General features: G+C 42.3%; 1 pseudogene; it reads right to left on the bottom strand.

The window, feature by feature from the left end:
- Positions 1-7,180: 7,180 nt before the first annotated feature.
- On the bottom strand, positions 7,181-15,010 carry LOC144828184 (uncharacterized; annotated as a pseudogene).
- Between the last annotated feature and the right edge of the window lie 10,425 nt (positions 15,011-25,435).

Raw genomic sequence — 25,435 nt, 5'->3', positions numbered from 1 at the left:
CCTCTGGTTCACCACTGCCACCCTCTGGTTCACCACTGACACCCTCTGGTTCACCACTGCCACCCTCTCGTTCATCACTGCCACCCACTGGTTCACCACTTCCCCCTCTGGTTCATCACTGTCACCCTCTGGTTCATCACTGCCACCCTCTGGTTCATCACTGCCACCCTCTGGTTCATCACAGCACCCTCTGGTTCACAACTGCACCTTCTGGTTCATCACAGCACCCTCTCGTTCACCACTGTAGATTATGGGGAGAAAGCACACCCGCCCAGACTCAACCGGGGGCTGTTTAATGTGTTACTGAATTTGAGCTTCAAGTCCGGCACCTGCTTCCTTATCTGGAAGTGCTTCCTGTTGTGGTTTAATTTTTGTGACAGCCTGGAGCATTGTGCCATACTTGTAACTATTCTCTGACCCTGCTTCGAGGGTCAGAGCAGGGTCAGAGAATAGTTGTAAGTAGGCAACAACTCTGGAGGCGCCGCTCAGGAAGCACTTACAGGGTTACAGCAGGTGCCCAAGTTGAAGTTAATTTCTTTGTAACCATTTTGTAAATGGTTACAAAGAAATTAGCTTCAACTTGGGCACCTGCTGTAACCCTGTAAGTGCTTCATGTACTTCAGTTTTCGAAAATCCGTCCCGCACGCGATTTCGCGGAATTTTCTGCAATTTCGCGAGATTTGCGAACCGCGAAATTGCAGAAAATCCGCAAATTTCGCGAACGGAACGGATTTTACACCCATGCTTAGTGTGGAGCCCTTGGTGGTTTTTCCTTGTGCTTGCGAGCGTTGTGTCTGCAGGAAGGATAGGAGGCCAGGCTGCTGTTGCCTGTTTGGGGGCAAGGCACAGATAGAAAGAGAAAGACGAGCCTCGTGGGCTTGCATCCGCTTTGGGCTGCCAGAGTGAGGTACCATGAGGAGCAATGCCAGGAGCCTACCCCGCGATATTGTGCCAGGAGAGCTGCTCTACACCACCTCAGCAGAGTAGGGTGAGTTGGCAGCTGTCCGAGCCCGTGACAGAAACCAGCCGGAAGTCAGGCAAGGGCTAAGCCTGGCTGTGGCTGGGGCACCCGTGAGGAAAGGGAGAGCCCCGCGCGTTACCAAGTTGAAGGAGAAGTCTGTGAGGCCGCAGTGTGAACAGCCAGAGCCGACGCAAACCAAGAAGGGGGTTGCAGAGGAGTCCGGAGATGCACCTAGACTCCCGAGGCTGCGGGAAGGTCAGCTGGGAGTGACGATGGCCCATGAGTTGGCAGACCACTCCCAGAGTGAAACTGTAGGTGGGAGACACGGACGTCCTCCCGCCAACTGGCAGTTGCACTGCCCAGACTTTGGTAGTGAGGGGGCTCCCACCATTTGTAGCCAGTACTGGTGCCTCCTCATTGGGTGTGAACCTGCCGGGGGCTCTGCGAATGAGGGTCTCTAATCCCCCGCATGATTCGGATGCGTTTCTGGCCCTATCATAGATGCCTTGGGTGATTCTAGGCCGTGGCGGGCTTGCCTGCTGTTCGGGGGCATTGTTGTTTGGGGCAGGTCAGGGTAAAACCTCGACGGAGGCCCCCTATTCTCCCATTTAACAAAAGAGGTCCTGATTGGGATCGCAGGTTACTGCATTTCTGCTGGTAGGCTGACAAGTGGCCCAGAAGCCTACCAGGAAGGTGGGCCAAGATACCACACTCTGTGTGGTTAGGGTGATGTTGCAAGGATATTCCTGTTATGTATACAATTTACAAGTGTTCATGGTACTGGGCTGCTGATTATGTTTTAAATAACATGCTAGACTAGTACTATGATATTCATGCTTCATAATGTATGCATAATGTGTTTATGCTACGTGCAGTGTCTACCAGTAGTTACTGGTTGCCTTCACTAACTGTGAGTTGTGATATGATGACAGTGGCCCGATTAGGCCTGTGTTGTCTGAAATCCAAGTAAAGTAACAACTAGTGCCAGGTGGCACAGTGTATATAAATGATTACTTTCTAATGTGTTCAAATCAATCCAAAGAGTGCGACTTTCATTTATCCTCAACCCTTGCCTTGCACTCTTGCGAATAACCCCGATATTACTGCCGCTTCCCTAGCGTCTGCGCCCACCTCTGCGACCTCCATATCTGTTACAAATTCAGGAAAAATAATCAGATCCACCACCATGCAGGCTCTAAATCTTTCTCTGCCCTTTACATAAATACTAGGTCCATCCCCAAGCACGCCTTGGAGCTATGGAGTCTACTTGAGAATGAACGACCGGATATATGTTTCCTTACAGAAACATGGCTTCATAGTCAAGCATCGCCAGATGTTGCCATTGCATTTCCACCGGAATACCATGTTATCAGACAAGACAGAGAGGGGAGGAGAGGAGGCGGAGTTGCAGTGGCAGCAAAGGCCCCGATTGGTATCTCCCTGTTGGAATCCTTTTCAAACCCCCTGTTTGAAATTCTAATAGTTAATATTTTGTATCTTAAAATGACGATAGGAAGAGTTGCTCTGGTCTATTGACGCCCAGGCGATAAATACAAATTTGTCAATGCTCTCTTGGACATTATCGCCTCACAGGTGTTAGCCACGGATCACTTCATTTTATCAGGAGATTTTAATTATCACATGGAACTTACTCTCGACACAGACTCTTGTCATCTAAGGACCACTATGGAAAACTTGTCATTAACACAAAGGGTTCTATGACCTACTCACCAGGCAGGGCACACTCTTGATCTAATTTTTACTAATATGCCCAGCTTCACCTGTGAACCCCCTCTGCCTATGACCTGGATGGAATTTTTTTTAGTGAAATTTAGCTTCCCTGGTCCTAATAAGCCTAGGATCTCTAAGTGTTCAGACTCAATGCTCATACGGCCCTGGCATAAACTGACACTGGAGTCTTTCGAGACTCACTTTAACCCTTTCAGTGACACACCTAATAACATCGACCTTATGGCCAACCAGCTGGAAGAGTGCGTGAAGATTGCACTGGACAAGGTCATTCCTTGAAACTAGAGTTAAAGTAAAATCTATTGCCTCCCCTTGGTTTACGGAGGAACTGAAAATAAAGAAAACTGCTAGTAGAGTAGCAGACAGGTTGTGGAGAAAAACAAGAACTATCGAAGATCGTAAAAATTATAAACAGATCCATTCAATTTACTTGGAAAAAATAAAGGAAGCTAAATCCAGCTATCTCACCCAAAGAATTAATAAAGCCTCCCACTCCTCCAAAGAACTATTTAAAATATTAAATGAGTTCACCGCACCACAGGTGGAACAATCATCTTTCATCCCCACCTTGGGTGAACGCATTGGCTGCGCGCTTTTATAACAAAATCAAGTCTATCTACTCTACATTTACAACCCCCGGACCCAATGACACCATAATTGGTGAGGTTTCTTCCTGTAACTCCTTGACTCCTCACCATATTGAGGGTTCTTTGCTTATGGAATTTGAGTCCACCACGGCTGCCGAAGTGTTAGTTGCTTTGGGAAAGTGAAATTGGGTGCTCCCACAGACTCGCTAACCCCCCGCAAGTGCAATGAAATATTCCCACGCCTGGCCTGATCTCTCTCTAAAATCTATAACACCTCTTTTGAGCTTGCATCTATGCCTAGCAGCTGGAAGATGGCCCAGGTAAAACCTATCCTTAAAAAGCCCACTAGCGACCCCACCATTGCCTCTAATTACAGGCCTATATCGTTATTGCCCTATTTTGGAAAGGTACAGGAACCCCTAGTTAACAAACGTATCTACAGTTTTGTGGAAACACACTCACTTTTAGACCCTTCGCAATCAGGCTTCCGTGCTGCCCATGGCACTGAAACGGCAGTAATGGAAGTGGTGGATAACATTCGTCTCACCCTGGACAGAGGTGATTCCGCATTTTTGATCTTATTAGATCTTTCAGCAGCCTTTGACACCATCTCCCACAGCATTCTACATCAATGGCTGTGGGAGATTGGTGTCAGAGGCAAGGCTCTGGCCTGGTTCAAGAGTTATCTCGCTGACCGGCATACTTACATCAGGATCAACTCTTTGCAATCCAGCAGGACTCCGCTTTCTGTCGGGGTACCTTAAGGGTCTATTCTGAGCCCTATGTTATTTAACATTTATCTCACTCCTTTGGCCAGAATTATAAAATCTTACGGATTCACCACAGTGTCCTACGCGGATGACACACAGGTTCCTATTACCTGTAGCCCAGACGTTCTTGACACCTGCACCAGATTTAAGAGATGTATGATCCAGATTAGCGAATGGATGAATGAAAATAAACTCCAGCTCAATTTCAGTAAAACTGAAAATATGCTATTTGGCAAGACAAAGACACAATGGTCACATGACTGGTGGCCATCAGAATTAGGACCTTGCCCTGAGCCCAAAGAAGCGGTTCGTGACCTGGAATTAATGCTCGAATGTGCCCTTTCTATGAAGGCTCAGGTTACCCAAGTATCTGGCATCTGTTATGGTATACTACGAAAATTGCGTAAGATTTTCAGATGGCTACCCATTGAATCCAGAAAACCTTTGGTCCAAGGATTGGTTGTTAGCCGCCTGGATTACGGCAATGCAATGTATACCTCCATCAATGATGGCCTGTTGACTAAGCTACAAACCCTCCAAAACGTTTGGTGCTAGGTTTGCCCCCCAGGTCCCCCTTTTTGCCCTGTCTTATACAATTGCACTGGCTCCCAGTGCGACAAAGAAGCCAGTTTAAGAGCCTTAGTCTCACACACAAACTTCTACATGGGACTGGACCTTCTTATCTTGTTGAGAAAGTGGCCAGGTACAAACCCTCCAGAACCTTAAGGTCTAGTACTAAAGCCCTTCTGGTACAGCCTAGGGCTAGAACATCGAGAATGGGATGTAGAGCCTTTTCTTACATAGCCCCCCAACTATGGAGCAAACTACCTGCATATCTACTGTCTCTTTCCAATCATCAGGCTTTTCGTAAGGGCTTGAAAACCTGGCTCTTTCCCAATTAATTTTTTTCTCCATTTCCCCCTCTATACTTGGTTGTCGTTTGTTGCTAAGTGCCTTGAGACTTTTGTGAAATGTGCGCTATACAAGAAATTATGAATATGACTATGACTATGACTATGTTCCATGAGTAATATAACCTTGTGTGGAGTTTCTTTTGTGGTGTGCCTAGTGTGTTGCTGCTGTGTGAGTGTGTTGCGCAATCGCTTTACACATTGCCTCTGGGATAAGCCTGACTGATCGTGCCAAGCTACCAAGGGGGTGAGCAGGGGTCATCTTCAGCAGTTAACTCCCTTGCCCTGACTAGTGTGGTGGATTCTGCCTGGCTTAGGGGCATGCCCTAGCCAACCAGAAATTCCATACAGATGGTAGTACCCTAGTTGAGCTGGATCTAGATGATCTTTCTTTAATAGGGCTCTACTTATAGCGTGTTTCCAAGCTTTTGGGACCTCGCCTGCCTCTAGCAAGAGATTGATGATTTCAACCAATAAAGTGAGCATGGTCTCAGTAATTTTACCAAGCACATGTGGAGGGGCTGGATGTAAAGGTGACCCTGATTTGGTCTTCTCCATCAAAAGATCCAACAACATTTATGTTGGTAGCTGGGAAGCAAGTGAGGGCCGGATGGAGGGACCTCCGCCTCAGATCCCTTTCTTGGCTTATGGTTGTTACATTCTCCTTCTGAAAGCAGCTGTAAATATCCATGACTTTTTTGGAGAAATAGGAGGCTAGGTTGTTACATTTCTCTTCCGAAGCCTGTAAGGAGCTGTTGCCATGTGCTGGGGAGGTCAGAGATTTGACAACTTTAAAAAGTTCTTTAGATGAATCATGTGCTTGGTTAATCTTTAGCTAAAAACATTTGCCTGGGCATCTTTAATATTATTATGGTAGAGCTTAATGGCTGCCTTATGTATAGCTTTGAGTTGGGGGTTATAGTTCTTCCTCCGTTCTCTTTCCTATGTTTTACAGTTTTTCCTTAAGGATGCAAGTTGGGTGGTTAAACCATGGTGCCTTTTTAAGCAGGGAATTTGGTTTGGGAGCCGTTTGGTTTGGGAGTCGTTACTATTCAGACAAAGCTGTTAACATGCAGCTCCCTCTGTCCAAAAGCAATTCTGCTCCACTTGTCGTGTTCAAAGAATAAAAAATCCAATTAAGCTTAACCTGGGAAAAATGTGTTTTGGGACCCCCCTTATTCCTTGGCCCCCATATGCTTTATCAACTCAAAACTTTTAACACAGCAGCTGAACCAAAATGGAGAAGTTTTGTGAAAATTTCATGGAGAATCGTCAAGCGGCACCAGAGTTATTGGCAAAACAAAAAAACGCTTTTCCTATGGAAACTTTGGTCCTAACTATAACTACCTACTGCAACGGTCAGAAGGTAATACATATATACATATGTATTGCTTACTGGCGGTCACCAGTAGGCAGTTATAGTTAGGACCTAGTTTCCATAGCAATAGCATTTTTTGACTTGGCTATAACTTTGGTGCCATTTGACCATGAAATTTTCCACAAAAAGTGTCATGGTGGGTTCTATTGTTATGGAAAGTTTGGGGGTGATCTGTGCAGTGGGGACTGAAATTTTGGGGTGGAAAATAAGGTTGCATTTGTAATGTTAATTCCCACAGGAACCTTTAGCCACACCTACAGCCCGAACCGCTGAACGGACTTACACCAAATTTGGCAGGCAGGTAGATGTTGGTTCAAGGAAGTGCCTTTTGCTTATTTGGTGTAAATCCATTCAGTAGTGGTTGAGTAATGCAAGTTTAAAACTATATTGATATCTCTAGCCACGGATATTTTGCAGTGGTTTCTCAATTAATCGCGTATGCGCGCACCAATGGGAATGCTTTGATTGGCTGGACGCAAACTGAACAGAAAGTTGCACCACCATTTTATCTATCAGGACTGGTTCCCTGGGCTGAAAGTTTCTGAAAAAACTAACGTAAGGGGTAAGAGTAGAGATATCGATGTTTGAGAAATAGGGGTGTTAGTGACACAAGTTATGTGTTCAAAATTGATTGGCCCCCGTTTACCATCGTGGGACATTGCGACTATCAACATCACCATGAATATTGGTGAAAATATAAAATAAATATCAGTGAATCATTAATGCGGATTGTTATAGGGATATTGAGATTTTGATAAAAGTTTTTATAGAATTATGTATATGGTGAGTTATCTACTGTGATGGTTAGAATTAATTATATAGTTCTAATTTTTTAATGTGGGGGTGGTTATTGAATTCCTGCTTTTGCTTTCCTCTTTCATGATGTAACCGCTGGGTACACGAAGACCGACATCATCGTGATCTCCAGTCTCACTGCGAAAACATAAAAATAGATTTTAGAGATGTTTTTAAAAACATTTTTTAACAGAGTTTTATATCGTGCAAACTTGACCCGAATTGGGGATCAGAGCACTTTACATAGCACCAGTTGCGTTACATGAGGACACATACATTTTTTGTTAGGCACGGGCAGATTAAGTGATTTGCCCAGAATCACAGGATGTCCAGTGTTGTTGCTGAGACACGAACCTGGTTCCCCAGATTCGAGGACAACCGCCCTAGTCGTTAGGCCAACTCCTCTCCCTAGAGATGGTTGTTCTATAAATATACTAGAAAACATGAGTTTGAAGTGGACAGTAATAAACCCCTATTGTGTAGAATGCTGTAATATGTATGATTATATCGGTTTTTACTTTATGAAAAAGGGTTGACCATCACAGTTAACAGCGTTGTTATGACGTCCAGGTTAACTGTGAAAACAGAAAATAGGTCTGAAAGATGGTTTTTAAAGAAACTGAGTACAAAAATATGAGTTTAAACATGCTTTGAAAGAAGAATGTATATGGTAACATGTGCAGGGCAATGCTCAGAATGGATTTTTTTACATATTATTTTTGGATGTGTTGGTACTCGTTGAATGTCTGCTTTTGTTGTCCATATTCACAACATGTCCGCAGGGATTGTGACGTCATAACCAATAGAATTAAACAAACCTTAAAAATTCACTGGAAAAAACAAAGGTTACAGGGATGTTATAGTTAGGCTGACATTTCACTCATTCAAAACCAGAGACATTCAGCAGTTAAAGTTAGCTGAGCTTACTATAGCTCATGCCCCTGCAATGCACTGCTTATGATCTCACATATTACATCACTCGTGACATGGTCAGTGACATCACTGATGACATCTCAAATTACATCACTGATGACATCATCCACAGAATCACTGACATACCCACTCACACCCCATGTAACCTTTCATACACCCACTTCAACTTTCATGCTACCAAACTCAAAACCAGTGACATACCCATACTAGTACTTACAAAACCATGCACTGGTTCATAGGTTTAAACACACATCCACTCAGTCACCCATACAGCCACTCATACACCAACTCGCTCACTATTACAGCCACTGATACATCCACTCATACACCCATACGGCCACTCACACACTATCAGCAACTCATAGAGCTACTCACACACCTACTCACTCACCTAGAGAGTCACTCACTCAGCCATTTACTCACCTGTACCATTACAACCTGCTACTAGAAAGCCCTTTTTACCAACAACATGAGCAAGAATTAAGTCCACTCCTGCACTACTTCAAAGATATCTGGGTGGGCAGACTACACAGATCAGGCCATAGGAGACAACCCAAATTTCAAATTCCCTGGTGGAACGTGTATACTAGCACACTTAACCAACAATCCAAAACCAATAACGCTGTTGAAGGATGGCATAATGCCTTCCATCAAACCACAGGAAGAGTCACACCTACATTACATAAACTAATAACCTCCCTACAAAAAGAACAAAGGGCTCCATTAGTATTGCGAGCGGATCGCCACTGCCGGGCCGGCGGTGACTAAGCGGATCGCCGCCCGCCTGATGGCCCCCTATCACCCCCACCATATTACTAAGCCGAGGGGCTCTGCGGCGGACTGTAAGACTGTCCGCCACTTTATTGCCAGTCGGATATGTGACGGGCGGAAAGGGTCTGAATATGGTGGTGATGCCTTGCAGGCACTGGCAGCCATATTATGATGTGGCACATTTCATGCCTTTCCATTGCTGAGACTACGCCATGGAAAGGCATTTGGTATTTGCTACGGGGGTCATTTATTCATACAGACACTAACACATAGTCACTCACCTAATCACATTCCCTCACTCACACATACAGTTACTCATATACTCCAACACTCACCTATACTGCCTTTTACATATCCAGTTACTCACCCATGTACCAATGACACATTCATTCACTCACTGACACACCAATACACAAACGCAGTCACCTATACAGCTCCTTACTTACATGTTCACTAACCCATACAGCCACTGACTCAACCATTCACTCATCTATGCAGGCAGTCAGACACCCACTCACCCAGCCACACAGACACTCAGGTACCCATACAGCCACTCACATACCCTCTCAGTAACCTATAGAGCCAAACAATTGTGGGGCCGTAAGTTATAGTTAGCTCAGGTAGCTATGACTGCAGAATTTTACTGGCTTTGTACGAGTGAAAGCTGAGCCTAACTATAACGCCCCTGTAACTTTTGGATCCTAATATCCCTGTATATGCAAATTTGGATTTACTTTACTATTTCAAATATTACTGAATGGATTTACACCAATTTACAAAAGGTCACTTTCTTGACCAACAGCTATCTTTCTACTGAATTTGGTGTACTTCCATTCAGCAGTTCGGGCTTTACCCATCTCTAAAGTTTCCTACGGAAATTAACATGGGGTAAACATGTTTTGGGACACCCCCCTTTGCTTGGCCCCCGCTTGTTGAATCACCTCGAAAGTTTCAAGGCAGCAGCTGAATTGAGCGTGAAACTAAAACTTCGCGAGGCTTTGTCCAATGATGCCAATGTTACTGGCAAATGAAAAAATGGTCTTAACTATAACTACCGACTATATATATATACATATCTATATATATTTATAACACGTGATTACTCCTCAGAGGCCCAGCCACACATCTAGAGCAGGACAGAAGCAGGTGGCACAGAGTTTCAAGTCTCCAGCAATCTTCTTTATTTTTTCAATACATTTCATAAGGTGCAACAGACAAACAGTTGACCAATGCGCTTCAGCATTTGCCTTCCACAGGGACATAGAGTACCGAAGTGTAGAGTGTCAATTTAAAAGAACACACTTTTTTCCTCCACCAATAAAAACAAAATATATAACTGGGGTTTTTATCTAATTTTTTTTACTCTTCCTTTCACATGTTTTAAATGACCATGTTTCAACATCCATTTCTTTTTTCTTATGGTAATCCAAGGCTTAGGTACATTTCATACATTCATTTCATGGGGAATTTTAAAGAATTGAGGGCTTTTTGTCTTTCAAAACCTATTCCTTACTACCATCAATTTTAGATTTTAGAATTTACCTTTGCCTATTTTAATAATGGAAAAGTACCTTCTTGATGGCGAGATGCTCATCATCAGTTTAAAAAAAATCCTTTTCTGTATGTCCTTATATATTTTCTCTTGTTTATAAATAATGGTAAAGTACCTACAATGTCATATTACACTATGTAAATCCTGACAACAAATTCATCAAAAAAGCATCAATTTGTTTGTTAATACTTTTCTGGTCAAAACTACATTTTCACTCACATTCTATAAACTGCAAAGTAATAAAAACAAGCATTTACAATGCAACGGTTTCGCCTTTGGAAAAGTTAGAGCTATTGGCAATGTAAAGGACAATGCCATTTATTTATCTGTTTTCAAAACCAACACATAAATACAAATGTTGTCATTTACAATGCCAATAGCTCAAACTTTTCCAAAGGCGAAACCGTTGCATTATAAATGCTTGTTTGCACTTTGTAGGCTTTATCGGATTGATTTTTTCAACGTATCGATTTGGTCAGTATGATCAAATTCTAAATGCTGTAATAAACATTGCATATTAAAAATAAAGTTATTATACAAGAGCTATGCTATAATTTACTACTAAACAGGTAGCCACAAGTGCAGTTACCTTGCAGACAACAGGGTCATGATTTCAATGGTGCAGCAGGTGCAGTGACACCAGGACCAAAAGCTCTAGGCACCCACAATAAACACCTAAAATTGCTATATTCTACTACTAAACATGCAGTCACAAGTGCAGTTTCCTTGCAGACAATCAGGTATGATTTGAATGGTGTAGCAGGTGCAGTGGCACTAGGGCCAAAAGCTCTAGGCACCCCACTAAACCCCAATTATTGCTACATTTTACTACTACACAAGACAGTCACAAGTGATGTTCTCTCTCACTGAATACTAACTTTTCTTTTGGACTTTCTCTCATAATCACAACTTTTTTCCTATTCACAATTTTTTTTAATTAACTCTTCGAGTCACATTATTATCATTGAGACAATTCTCCCCTGCTATTGTATCTAAACTTGATTTTTGTATGGTTTCTGTTAACAGCCTTGAAAAAGTCGCTTGAAGCCACAAAACACGTGTCGGCTGTTCAGCTTTAATACCTACGTGTCAACAATTTGTCAAACCATTTTACTTATGATCAAGATTCTGAAAAAGCACTTAGACACCTTGTATGGGGTAGTAAGCGCTATATAAATGCAATTAAAATCACATCATTCCCCAAGCTCGCTGAGCAGCAGCAGCAAGGGGGCTGGTCTGAACTGCTCTGTATTTGCATTTACACAATCAAAATTAACAAACCCTGCAGCCCGCATCTCCTGCTTCACCCAGGAGTGCTTGGAAAATTAGGTCATAGTGCGTAAGAAGGATGTGGGCAAGGCAGTAAAGAATTACTTTGGCACCTGCAGAGCTGGAGGATGTTGGTTGGGTGCATTCCCATTGAAACAGAAACCAAAGGGCAGGTTGGAGAAATAGGCGGAGGGTTGGCAGAGGTTAAGAGACATCTAGCAGGGGATAAGGAGAAATAAGTGAAAGAGAAAGACAGGGATGGTGGAGAAAAAAAAATGAGGTCAGAAAGCAACAAAGGACTCGGCACGAGAGAGGAAGAAACAGATGAAACAAAAATGCAACAGAGGAGTAATGACAGAAGGGAGAGAATTCACATGATGATTTTTTTGAGTTGGCTATCGTTTTGGCTCTTTGATTCACATGAATCCTCTAACTTGTCCATCTCTACTGCTCGCCCTCCAGTCTCTATATATTAAGTCAATTTGTAGTACGTGTTGCCTGAGGTACCAAATTGAACAGGCGACATCTGTTGGAAGGATTACCTATAGCCACGGTTCCCCAGTGCCAAAGTATTAGCATTACAGAGTCACCAATTGGTCTTTTGCCAACGTTGGAGTTTTAGTGCTACCAGCACCGTTCCATTCCGGACATAAGAAACAAACTTAGCCAAATTTCGGTTTCTCCTAAACACTTCCAAAAATCGAAATTAATTACGTTCATCCGATGATAAAAAAAAGCAAGCCCCTCGCTCCGTGGCTTTTAAAGAATTAAAAAACCCTCACCAGCGCAAAGGGGAAAGGGATTCTATGCAGGGTGTAGACATCACGCTACCAGCCCTTGTACATCCAATACATACAAGAACCAGTTATACACAGGCAGGATGTTATTTGCGTTTTTATGTCCCTTTATGTGCTACAAACCGAAAACAGCCAAGTACGTTTTAAAGGAAAAATTACTCTTCAGCCATCTCAGCTCTGAAAAATAATCAATTTGACCTTTCTGGGACAGGACGAGGTGCATGTTTATAACTTCTTATATTATTAAAATATGTTGCTATAATGATGTAATACCCATTACAATCCAAAAGATACCAGATATACAATTATTTTTTTTAAATTAAGTAACCAATGAAGAAAATATCAGCAAATCACGTCCTGCTAAGAACACCGCGTTAAAACCACATAATACCGCCAGACATCCAAACATAGCAGGCGAAATTGTTAAAATGGCGACCGATAGGCAAAAGAGAAGGGAGCTGCGCCATTCAACGGCGACCTAAGAGCCCAGCGCCATCTTGCCCCTGGTCGGAACCGAGCACACCCGCTCTAGGGCGGATCGGCGGCTTAAGAACAAGGATAACATTGACAGTTAAATGATATGCATTTTTAATGTCGTAGACGACCCCAACAAAATAAGCCCCAGAGTAAAGGAAATTAGCAACTCCGATTCTTATCTTCTCACACAAAAAACCCCGTTTTGAAGTTTGTGATTTTACTGTCAAACGCCATAGCGAAAACCCCAGGTTGAATACGTTAAGGGATGTCTGATGAAAGGTTGGTAATACACAGCTTGCCTTTTATGATGCCCACCAAGCTGGTATTCGCAACTTAATCCACAAACGCGCATGCACATTGAGACGTATCGGTGCCATTTTTTTAAGTGCGCTAAACAGGATTACAAATGCAAGAATTCCGTTTCTTTCGCGAAGATTGCGCACAAACGTTCAGCATTAAACATCAAAGAAACATACAGTCTAGAATCGATGGTTCACATTTTTAAGACAGTTTTACAATGGCAAAAACAGGCGCAAGTAATACAATTAACGAGCTATAAACCAAGGAACACAAACTGGTCAATTAATAAAAAACGTTTTTGCGTCGCTTTATTCGTCGACTCAGCATTTGTTTATCGGACGAAGGAGGGTAAATTTGCCCTAATCTTTTGAGCGCTCGAAATCCAAAGGCAGGGGAGTTGAGTGCGACGGGAGAGTCTTCCCATGCCGCCCGAGACACCTCGCAGGGCGGGCGTTTTCCATCTGACAAAGAATCCGCCATCTCAAGTCTTCCTCTCCTGTGCTTCTAAATACACCCCCCTCAGCTGAAGAAAAAACAACCCGGGCACAACAGCAAAAGTCTCAAATTTCCCAGGTCTATGCGAGAGTATCTCACCTACTCCATACCCCCCCCCCCCTTGCATCCTGGTACTTTAAGTCTCAAGTCCCTAAAGTAATCAACAAAAAAAGACCAAGTATCAGAACGCCAAAGAAAAAAAAAACGTTGTGAAAGTTTTTCCAGCATGGGCCTCAAACTGAGCGGCAGCTGGTAGACTAGCAACGGCCGGTTATTGGGAGAGATGGACTGGCGAGGGGAGTCAGCAACGAATGGGTGCCCCCAAAGGCGGCGGGGTGAGAGGGAAGGGGCGAGGGCTGTCACGGAGTGTATACTACATGCGGGTAGTAGGCCATATGGTAGTGAGACGTACAATCCCCCCTCACCCCCCAAAAAAGCCATGGACCCTTGCCTGCTCCTCACCTGGAAACGCAGTCTGCCCTTGTCGAGGGAGGCGGTGGTTTCCTGCTGCCCGGGCTCTGCTGCTGCGTCCCCTTCGGCTTTCTGTTCTGGCTTCTTCTCTTCCTCCAAGCTAGCCTCCTCCTGCCGGTCTGCGCGGCCTCCCTCCGCGGGGCTACCCTTCTCCTCTGCGGGCCGCGCCCCCGAGCTCTCCCCGCTCTCGGGTTTCCCCTCTCCGCCGCCCTTGGCCTCCGCGTCCTCTTCCTCCGTGAAGGTGGGGAGCCTGCGGGAAGCGACGGGTGAGTACACCGCGACGGTCCGGGGGAAGCGTACGGTCTTGGGGGGCGAGGAGGCCGGGGTCCCGTCGGGCTCCTGCGGAGCCTGTCACCACACGCCCCGCCTCCGGCGGGACAGGGTACGGGGCCCCAGCGAGCACTGCACCGAGGCGTCCTGCCGGGGGTTCACCTGCACCCCCACATCGCGGGTGTTGGCCTTGCGCAGGCGCGGGGTCAGGTTGGTGTTCACCTGGGACAGGATGGCCTTGAGCTGCGCGCGCTGGTAGTTGTCGAAGTACTCTCCGGTGTCCGCGTAGGAGGTGAGGTAACCCCGCTGCCTCCAGCCGCCGCCCTTGCCTTTGGGGTTCAGATACCTGTAGTTGTACGGCGTGTAGGCCGAGTACATGTAGCTGTCCATTGCCTCGTCCGATATCGTAGCCATAGTGTCTGGCCCCGAGCCCGCCCCTGAGGCCTAATTAAATAAGGGCGGCAGGTGAAGTCTGCAAACGGCTCAATTAAGACATGGAATTGGAGTTTGGCAACCCCACCTGCAGAGACAGACCCCAGACTCGCCATAAGCGCATAGCAGAGCTTATAGTGGATAATACAAACTTGTTTTAGCCCAAATCTATATTTAAAGTCTGCAAAATGTCTCCCTTAGCTGAACCCGCGCGCCTTAATTGAAGTAGTGCAGTGCTTATTTTAACTTTACACGGGAGGCAACTTTGTCTCATGAAATTTATCTCTCTAAACACATTTTGCCTTAAGGTTTCTAGTGGCTCAGCAATTAATAGACCGCAAGAAAAACAAGTCAGGTCCCGGGCCGCGCTGTGATTGGCTGACGTCACGGGGGTGTCCCGGGCCGGCAGCCAATCACAGCGCGGCCCTGGAATGACGTCACAGGGGTGTCCCGGGCCGGCAGCCAATGGCAGCGCGGCCCGGGACAAAAGGGCGGGGCTTAAAAAAAGCACCAGAAACGCCCCCGAATCGCGTTTTTGACAGCCTCTGCCTCCCAATGGCTAGCCTCCATTTATGGAGCTAGCCAATGATAGGCAGAGGCGGGTCATCAGCCCAGATAGAACTCAAGAGGTTTCGCTAGCGCATGCGTACTTCGTACGCATGGCTAAGGCAAAACCTAAAAAGTGGAAGTGCAAAATAGAATTTCAGAGAAAAAGGGGTAATTCTTTGTGTTTTGATTTTGTCCTTGTTTCTATAAGGATAGCTTCTCTTTTGACAGTTCCAGTGCCCTAATTACAATACAGTATGCAGTCTTCCTGCCTAGGGGTGTGGATGGACTCCTCCCTCAGTTTTCGGATCCATACTAAAAAAGTTGGCAGTACATGTTTTGGTTTATTACGAGGTCTTAAACCTCTTCTAAAGTTTTTTGAACCCACAATGCGTCAGCTGATTGTCCAGTCAACAATTTTATCTCAACTGTACTACGCTAGCTCCCTGCTTTTGGGGGCTAAACAAGTTGCGATTGCTCGATTGCAACGTATTCAAAACACGGTGGCTAGAAGGTTGTTAGGGCTTCCTCGGTTCTGTCCCATTTCCGACACTATTCGGAATCTCCATTGGCTTCCTATGGCGGAGCGTATCAAGTTTAAAACTCTGTGTCTTTCATTTAAGATACTGAAACTTGCTTCGCCCAGCCTGCTTTGCAATCTGTTGACTCTGTATGTTCCATCTCGAGTGCTGCGCTCCTTCGGGCATCACCTGCTCATGGTTCCCCGTTTGAAGCGCTGTCGAGCAGGAGGACGCTCTTTCCGCTGTTTGGCGGCCAAACTATGGAACTCTCTGCCACTTCAGATTCGTGGCCTGGAGGGCTTGTCGGACTTCAGGAGAGCTATTAAAACTTATCTCTTTCCATCACAATAGTTTCCGCCATCGGTTCCTTATTGGAGTCCCTTTGCTGTGGCTTTCAGGATTGGTCTCTGTGGGTGAAAGCGCCGGGACGCCCCTTTGCTTGGGCAGACTTGCGCTATACAAGCACAGTTAACATAACATAACATAACAGATATACAGATGTAAACATTACAGAATTCCGCTCTCCTATCACATTGAGTTAAGATGATGCACAGAATCTACATTTACAAAGTGTATATACGTTTCTGATCATTTTTACCTACCCATTCAACTATTTTGTGTACCAACATTTGTAATACACAGAATGAAAAGCAACTAATCAGTCTTAAAAGGGCATCACATCAATTTAACATGTCAAATAAAAATTAATTTCCATATTTCATTAGATTAGCCATGTATATAGTGGGATCCTCCTTCTCAAGATGGAAAGTGCAACTTTCTCAATAAAATCCTCAAACTGCAAATGCATTACAGTACATAACACATTCATGAAGTGATGTTGTGCAATTTTTCAAGTACAGGGGCATTCTAAATTTAATTATTCCTTATCCAAACCAGCAATAACTCTCCCTACGTGCTATGAAGTGCAAGTCCTCCCACAAATTTCTTTACAATGAAAATGCATTAAAGTCAATGTCAGAACGAGAAGGAGATTATGTTATCCATATTGGGGTAGCAAGGATCTATGTACAATATACTTTCTCCATATTTCTGTACAATTTATAAATTTCACCACCTGCACATCATTATTCGAAAAAGATCTATATATGGTACTCTTTCTCCACATTTCTTTGTGTCAAAATCACAAAGAATGTCCTCTCCCATTTCTTTCTTTTCTCATTTGAATAGCTCAGTTCTGCCAGATATCCACCCACCTTGACTTCCAGTAGTGTATAGCAACATCCAAAATAAATGTAAAATTGACTTAAAACACAAATTTTGAATTTTAAATAGATTAGTTAAGTAGATATTAAATTGATTTGTAAATAGATGTTATGTACTTTTTTTAATTGGATTGTTTAAAAAGATGATATGTTTTAGACAAAGCACACATTTCCACAACCAATCAAAGGTGAACGTGGAGTTCAGCATCTTCGTTTAGTTCTACTGGATGTTCCACCCCCGTTATTATTATCCACCTTGATTCGGCCTTACGTAATTCCAATTCTCTATCGCCACGTCTTATCCTTTTCGGAGCGTGATGCATTCCCTAGAACTTCATATTATTTATTTCTCTCGTGTGCATCCCAAATGTGCTACGCCATTTTATAAGAGAAATCCTTATTTCTTATGGAATGTAGATGTTGCAAGATGCACAACTTCAATTTGTTTCACTGTGCTTCCAATGTATTTCTGACCACATGAGCAGTGTAGGACATAAACCACAAAACTTGTTTCACATGTTATCCAGTCATTAGTTTTTTTGCAATTTTCCTTGGAAATTCTCAAATTATGTTATATTTAGTCCATAGGCACATACTTTGCATCTTTGTCACTTCCAGAAACCTTTTTCATATTGGATAGCCAAATTCCAATCTTAGTCTTATTTGTTGATCTATCAGGATTGTAAAAATTGCCTGGTAAAAGATCACCAAGTGATGCTGTTTTCCTATAGGTGATATTAGGAGCTTCTGGTAGTTTATCTCTGAAGCCATCATTCATCCGAAGAATTTTCCAGTTGTCCTTCAGTAGTTTTTTTTACCTCAAAGTTGGAGGTATCATAGTCTTTAATATACCTATCTATTTCACAACCTTCTTTTTCAGTCTTTGGTTTCACAGCTATGAGGTTTTCTCTTTTCTTCTCCTTCAATCTTTGTAGTGCATCATCCAGAACGTGGCTAGGATAGCCTCTATGTTTTAATTAATCAACTCCTTGACTTGTTTTTCAAATTGTTCCTCCTCCGAGCAATTCCTCCTCTCCCGGAGGAACTCGCCATAGGGGACACTCCACTTTAAACTATGAGCGTGTTCGTTGTTTGCATGTAGAGTGCAGTTAGTACTGGTTGCCTTTCTGTATATCTTAGTACAAACTGTGTTTTCACAAATGTAAATTCTAAAGTCCAAGTAACTTATTTCCTTATCGCTTATTTCATGTATGAACCTTAAGCCTTGTGTGTTATCTAGAGATTGCAAGAGGCTCTTTAATTCTGCTCTAGTTCCTTCTCAGATTATAAAATGTTGTCAATGAAACTGACCCACAGTACTACTTTTTCCATATATAACGAGTTTTTCCCGTTCCATACAACCTCAGCTTCCCATCATCCCATCATAAGGTTCACATAAGTTGGGGAAAATGTTGTTCCATTGACGTCCCTTGTACCTGAAAAAAATATTCTTTGTAATAAACAAAAACATTGTGATTCAAAGAAACATACCTCATTTCTAGTAGCATATTAGAGTGTTCTAGAAGACATATGGGCCAGAACTTCAACAAATATGTATATATATATATATATATATATATATATATATATATATATATATATATATATATATATATATATATATATATATATATATATATATATATATATATATATATATATATATATATATATATATATATTCCAAGGGTAATCCGGCAGCAAGGCAGGCTTCACTCTACTTGAAAACACGGACACGGACCCAAATTCGGTGCAAGGTGATTTAATCGGTGTTAGTTCTCCCAGCCATCATGACGCGTTTCACGCTACACAGAGCGCTTGATCACATGACACAGGTAAGATTGCGGCATTGGTTTATATACACTGATGACATTGCAAGTATTGGCCTACAAAGTGCATAGACATAAAGAAAATCCTCGTTGTGAACTACAATAACGTGTTCTTTTCAATACATTGTGTTTATCTATGAATAATGCATTCAATATGCAGTCAGCCAAATAAAATAGATTAAATCATGCGTATCAGTAAAAAAAACATACAATGCCTAAGTATTGTGAAGGTGAGAAACAATATTAAACGTGATTTAAAATAAATGAATTCATTATTATTGAGTCTTAGTGCAGCATGACTCCTGACATTTGTAATGAATATATATCATTCAATTATAGCAGCATAATATTTTCTTTACATCCCTGGGTGTATTCACGGGTGGAACGGTATGGAGCCCCATACGTTTGAAATGTCCCTTTAGTTACAATCCCCAAGGGATGGAGATAAAGTGCAAGAAGGCAATATCATATGACCTCATGGAGAGCCACTTATGAGGGGGTTTAAGAAGAAATCGGTAAAGTACCATGATTGTACAGTCCAGCTACAGCTTATATGCAAAATAACGCATGTCGTATAGGGATTCCGAAATTCATATCAATAAATAAATAAATTTCCATCTGCAAAATACCAACCATCATCAGCAATAAATAGATAAATATACATAGACAAATCAATTAATTATTACACCTATAATTAAAACCTTAAAATGGTATATAAAGGCTTAAATTAATTTATAAATTGTACATATCTAAAAAACCATCACACTAAATTTTGTTGCTAAAAGATGGTATGGCATAACAAACTTAAGAATTCATCATAATAAATATGTATCAAAAATCCATAAAACATGCTAATTGAAAATGCAATTAAAAATGGACCAAATCCTAAAATGTCGTGTATGTCCCCGGTAGACCCACTATAAGCATGTGTAAAGTTCTTCAGTGATGTTAAGACCTGACGGGTGTTTGGTGTTCAGTGCAAGTATATAATGGGTCTCGAGGCGGCGAAGTTTGTCCTCTCTGTTGCCGCCTCGTCTACTTGCCGGTACGCAGTCTATTACATAGTACCTAAGTTTATTGCTCTTGGAGTCGTGCTTAGCTTTAAAATGTCTCGCGACAGGGTAGGTATTATCTTGATTGTCAATTGCTCTGAGATGTTGGAGAATTCTTTTGTGTGCGGGATGTTTAGTACTCCCGACATAGAGCAGCTCACATGGACAAATCAAGACATAGACGGCGTATTCAGTTTTGCATGTTAACACCTTATCTATTTTGTGTTCCCTCCTGTCAAATGGCGAGCGGTAGCAAGATTTGTTAACTGCTTGTTGACAAGCCTTGCATACCTTACAATTAAAAAAGCCTGTGTGTGTTTGATACCAGGCTGTCGACTCCAAGATCTCTGGGCTGGTTTTCACCAGTTCGTCCCTCATAGACTGCCCCCTACTGTAAGTAATAGATGGTCTTTTAGGAAGATCACTTCCTATCACCGGGTCACTAAGGACTAATGGCCAATTCTTGCTGATGATGGACTGTATTTGTTTGAATTGTGCGCTATACTGCACAATTATCCTGAATTCAGGTGGCCTAGTGACTGTAGCATTCGCTTCCAGTGGCAACTCAGGGTGTCTTAACAGCAGTTCAGATCTATCTTTTAGTTCAGTTTTTTGGATAGCTGCATCTATGATTTTACTTGAGTAACCCCTCTGTAAAAATCTGTTCTTACTCTCTTTTTGTGCGTCTCTCAGGTCACTCTCCCTGCTATGTATCCTTTTAAGCCTGAGCATTTCCCCATACGGGATGCTGTTCACTAGATGTTTAATATGTGAACTTTTGGCATGCAGGGTGGAGTTCCCTGCGGTGGATTTGCGGTGTAGTCTCGTCTCTAAATTGCCTTGTTCAACAAACACTTCTGTGTCTAGGAATGTGATAGATGTTTTACTTATAGTGGCAGTAAACTGGAGGTTCAGATTATTTCTATTGAAGTTAGTAATGAATGATTCTGCTGATGTTACATCCCCCCTCCAGATAACAAACAGGTCATCGATAAAAGGTAACCAAGTTACCACCCTGTTTTGCATTGTCTCTACGTGTTCTACCATGAGGACCAGCTCCTCCTAATAGCCCATGTGCAAGCACGCGTAGCTAGGAGAGAAGCTGGCCCCCATGGCAACACCCTGTAGCTGCCTATACATCATATTGTTGAACATGAAAACATTGCTGTTTAGACAAAACTTTGCCATATCCACCAACATATTGTTATGCTCTGTCATGTTGGGTTGTGCTCTCTGCAGGTAGAAGCTCATGGCATTGAGGCCGTCTGAGTGTACGATACTCGTGTATAGTGAACACACGTCCAGTGCGATTAGTAAATAATCCTGGTTCCATACAATGTTCTTTATTTTATTCAAAAAATCGCTAGTATCACTTATATATGACGGCAGTCTTTTTACCTCCCCCTGCAGGAAGAAATCCACATATTGTGACAAATGTTCAGAGCAGCTGTTCCTAGCCGAAATAATTGGACGCCCAGGAGGATTCAGCGGGTCTTTGTGCAGCTTAGGCAAAAAGTACATTGTCGGCACAATGGGATGATCGTTTTTGAGGAACTTGTATTCAGATTTAGTAATCAGGCCCTTAGTTTTCCATTTGGACAGTTTTTTGTAACAGTCCATATATACCGCCTTTAGTTCCAATCCTGTAAATCTGGTGTAGCAGGTTCTATCATTAAGCTGCAAAAGAGCTTCTTTCAAATACATTTCTCTGTGCATCAACACAACGTTATATATATATTCCAACGTAGTTTTCGGCGTGTCAAGCCTCCATGCACGGCGGGCAAAACACGGCAGGGACGCCACTCCCAAATTATGTAGCGAAGACCAGTTACTGAGAAATAAACACTCACTGGTGCCGTGGCCTCGGTATACAGCAGACTTTATTCAAAGCAAACGGGTGCCCAACGCGTTTCGGAGTTACCTCACTCCTTGTTCACGGGTAAAGTTTTACAAGTGCCATTGACATTTAAAGATACAGAGTTCCTATTAGTAATAGACATAGAAAGTGTACGTTTGTCAAACTGGTTTTGTATATCGTCAATGTTGTAATGATTTGCAGTGACTTTAGAAATAGCCAAAATAAGCCAAAACAAAATTAAACTTAATACCGCAATGTTGCACAATTTAAGGGCGATACACATTTTCAAAATTAGCAACATTCTCCCCAAGTGGGGTAATATTCCTAAAACATAGTACCTCTTGCTATGTGTAATCAATAATTACAACCCGATTAGTTCACATTAGCTAAAACACATTATCCGCCCCCAATGGGGTAAATCATAAACAGAGTTGCCATTTCAACCATCAAATGCCTGTGAACAATTGCCTTTGGGCTATACATCAAACATTGCTACTGGTATTATGTCCATGTAAATTCAATGTATTCTTCCATAGTGTGCCATTTCGGAATATAAATTCTAGTCAAGCTCAAGTGAGCAAACTGTCCATCAAGTCAACTGCAGTTGTCAATATAGATCTTCTCCTCTGTAACAAAACCAAATATATAAATTACTAAAACAATAGAAACTACTGCGTGCAACAAAAATTGTGAAAAAAGCTTGTTAAAACATATTCTTTAAAAAGGCAGCAAACGTAGAGACAGTTCCAGGTTCTAGATGATATCTTATCTCAAATGTATTGACATCTCCTCGTCCAGATTTAAACCAAATGGGCTCAATGTATTGTACTTTATTATCATTTTGGATTCCAGCTTTCTTAATTCCAATGTACGGTTCCCACCTCTGTCTCTCCGAGGGATGGAATCAAGTACACAGAATTTCAGAAGGTGTTGATTTTGTTTGTGTACTGAACTGAAATAGCAAGCCACAGGGTATTGTTTATCATTTATTGCAATAGCTCTTAAATGCTCTAAAATGTGTATTTTGACCTTGTTAATAGTACTCCCAATGTACTAGAAATTACAGGGGCATTTTAGTGCATACACTAAATAATCAGTTTCACAAGTGAAATGTTTGCTGATCTTGAATGCTGGTTTATCTTTGCAGAGTTTAAGTGATTTACAGTTGTTACTGTACCTACAAGCTTTACATTTGGTGCATGTAAAGAAACCTTATACAGGATTTAGTTTTCTGGTCTCTTTGATGTTACAAGATATTAGGGTATCCTTCAAAGATTTAGCTTTTCTAAATGTGATTGAAGGATAATCCCCGATGTCGTCCTTTAGGTCATCATCCAATTTCAAAATTTCCCAAAATTTCAACAGGCTTCTACGTACCTCCCATGCTTGGTTATTATAGGTCATTTCAAATCTCATCTGATTATTTGACTCTTTGGGATTTTTCTGAATAAAAAGATCATCTCTTTGTACTTTCGATACCTTATCAATTGCTGAATTGATTGTTGCTTTACTGTAGCCTCGTTCACTAAATCTTAGTGTCATTGTCTTTTTTTCTTCCTCATAGTCTTCCTCAGTGCTACAGTTCCATTTGGCCCTCAACAATTTGCCAAACGGAATGCTGTTTATCAAATTTTTTGGATGGCAACTCCCGGCTTGTGATAGACTGTTGCCTGCAGTCAATTTTCGATGTAATTTGCTGCAGATTTTGTTATTTACAATTTGCAAATTCAGGTCTAAAAACTGTATTTGGTCGGTACTCATCTCACTGGTGAACTGTAAATTTAAGTCATTATCATTCAATATTTGTACGAATTCAGCTGCCTGGCTTTGATTGCCATCCCAGATGCAAAAGATGTCATCGATGTATCTGACCCAGAGGACGATATGATCTTGATACTGCTTGATGTTCTGGACAACCTGCTCCTCCCACCAGCTGAGGTATAGACCTGCAAAGCTGGGGGCGAAGCAGGTTCCCATCGCCGTCCCCTGGGTCTGTTTGTATAAAACTTTATTGAATAGGAAGAAATTATTTTTCAAACAGATCGATATCATCTCCAAAAGCATTTTGGAATGTAAAAGAAATGATAGTGACCTCCCTTTAAGAAAATGTCTGCATGCGTCTACGCCTTCATTTTGTGGAATGCTAGTATAAAGGCTGCACACATCCATGCTTAATAGTAGATAGCCCTTCTTCCATTCAATATCCTTGATTTTCATTAGGAAATCTCTGGTGCCTTTTACATAAGCAGGTAATCCTTGCACAAAAGGTTGTAAGAAATGGTCCACATAATTGGACATGTTTTCTAAAGAGCTTCCGCGTGAGGACACAATCGGTCTCCCTGGCGGTCTAGTGGCATTTTTATGTATCTTAGGCAACAGATATAAACTAGGAATTCTAGGGTCCTTACAGCATAAAAACAGATATTCTTCCTGTTCTAAGATACCCTGATCCCGCCATTCAAGCAATTTATCAATTACATCCTTGTTTGCAATTTCATAACTGGTTTTTGTTGCCACACAATATTTGGTTTGGTCTGACAGATGTTTTAGTCCTTCTTCTAGATACATATTGAGTGGCCAAATCACCACACTCCCCCCTTTGTCCACTTGTTTGATGACAATGTCTCTGCGTTCCTCAAGGCTTCTGATTGCATCTCTTTGTGATGTGGATATATTCTGTTTTCCCTTAGATTCTCTTTTTTCAATATTTTTCAATTCTTTGATCATTCCCCTTTCAAAGCAATTTATGGTGTCACTGTTAATTTGGGGAATAAAAATTGACTTGGGTTTGAATTTACTGTCACTCCTCATCCCAAAGTCAATGTCTGTAGTGATCAAATTAAAAAATGGATCGTCAAGGCATACTTCAGGGTGTTCCAATCCATGGATCACATGCAAAGTGTCAATTTCATGCACTGTTAAGCCTGTAGGAACCTCAGAGACATCTTGTGTCCTTGTGTTTTTGTTTAAAGCAAACCATTTCTTCAGTTTCAATTTTCTAATGAAATTAATAAAGTCAATTCTCGTCTCTGTATAGTTAAAACATGCAGATGGGCAAAACGATAATCCTTTGGACAAATCCTCGATTTCTATTTTAGAAAAAGAACAATTTGAAAGATTTACCACTGTTCTTCGGTTCTTCATTGTTTGGCTTGTCTCCCCCTTGTCAGCATTCCCACTGGGGTTTCTTCTGCATTGCTTGTGGCGAATTTTTTCATTTTTCCGCCTCTTCCTCCACGTCCATGACCTCTGCCGGGCTGTCGCTGTTGCCCTGTATATTTTGTGCCCTTCCTTTGGCCATCAGGGTTATTTCTTTTAAAAATTGGTCTTTTGCTGCCTCAATATCAGTGGGAGAGTTATTTTCCTCAGCATTTTCTACCGTACTGCCTCCTGCCTCTCGGTTTTCAACAGTTATTGCATTGGAAGTGAATGCCATGTCTTGATTTTGCGTTACCACTGTATCTGCATTGTTTTTCCTCAAAAGGTCA

Source organism: Lissotriton helveticus, chromosome 4_1 (assembly GCF_964261635.1).
Source record: "Lissotriton helveticus chromosome 4_1, aLisHel1.1, whole genome shotgun sequence".
Classification (NCBI taxonomy): domain Eukaryota; kingdom Metazoa; phylum Chordata; class Amphibia; order Caudata; family Salamandridae; genus Lissotriton; species Lissotriton helveticus.
This window is presented reverse-complemented; position numbering and strand designations above follow the sequence as displayed.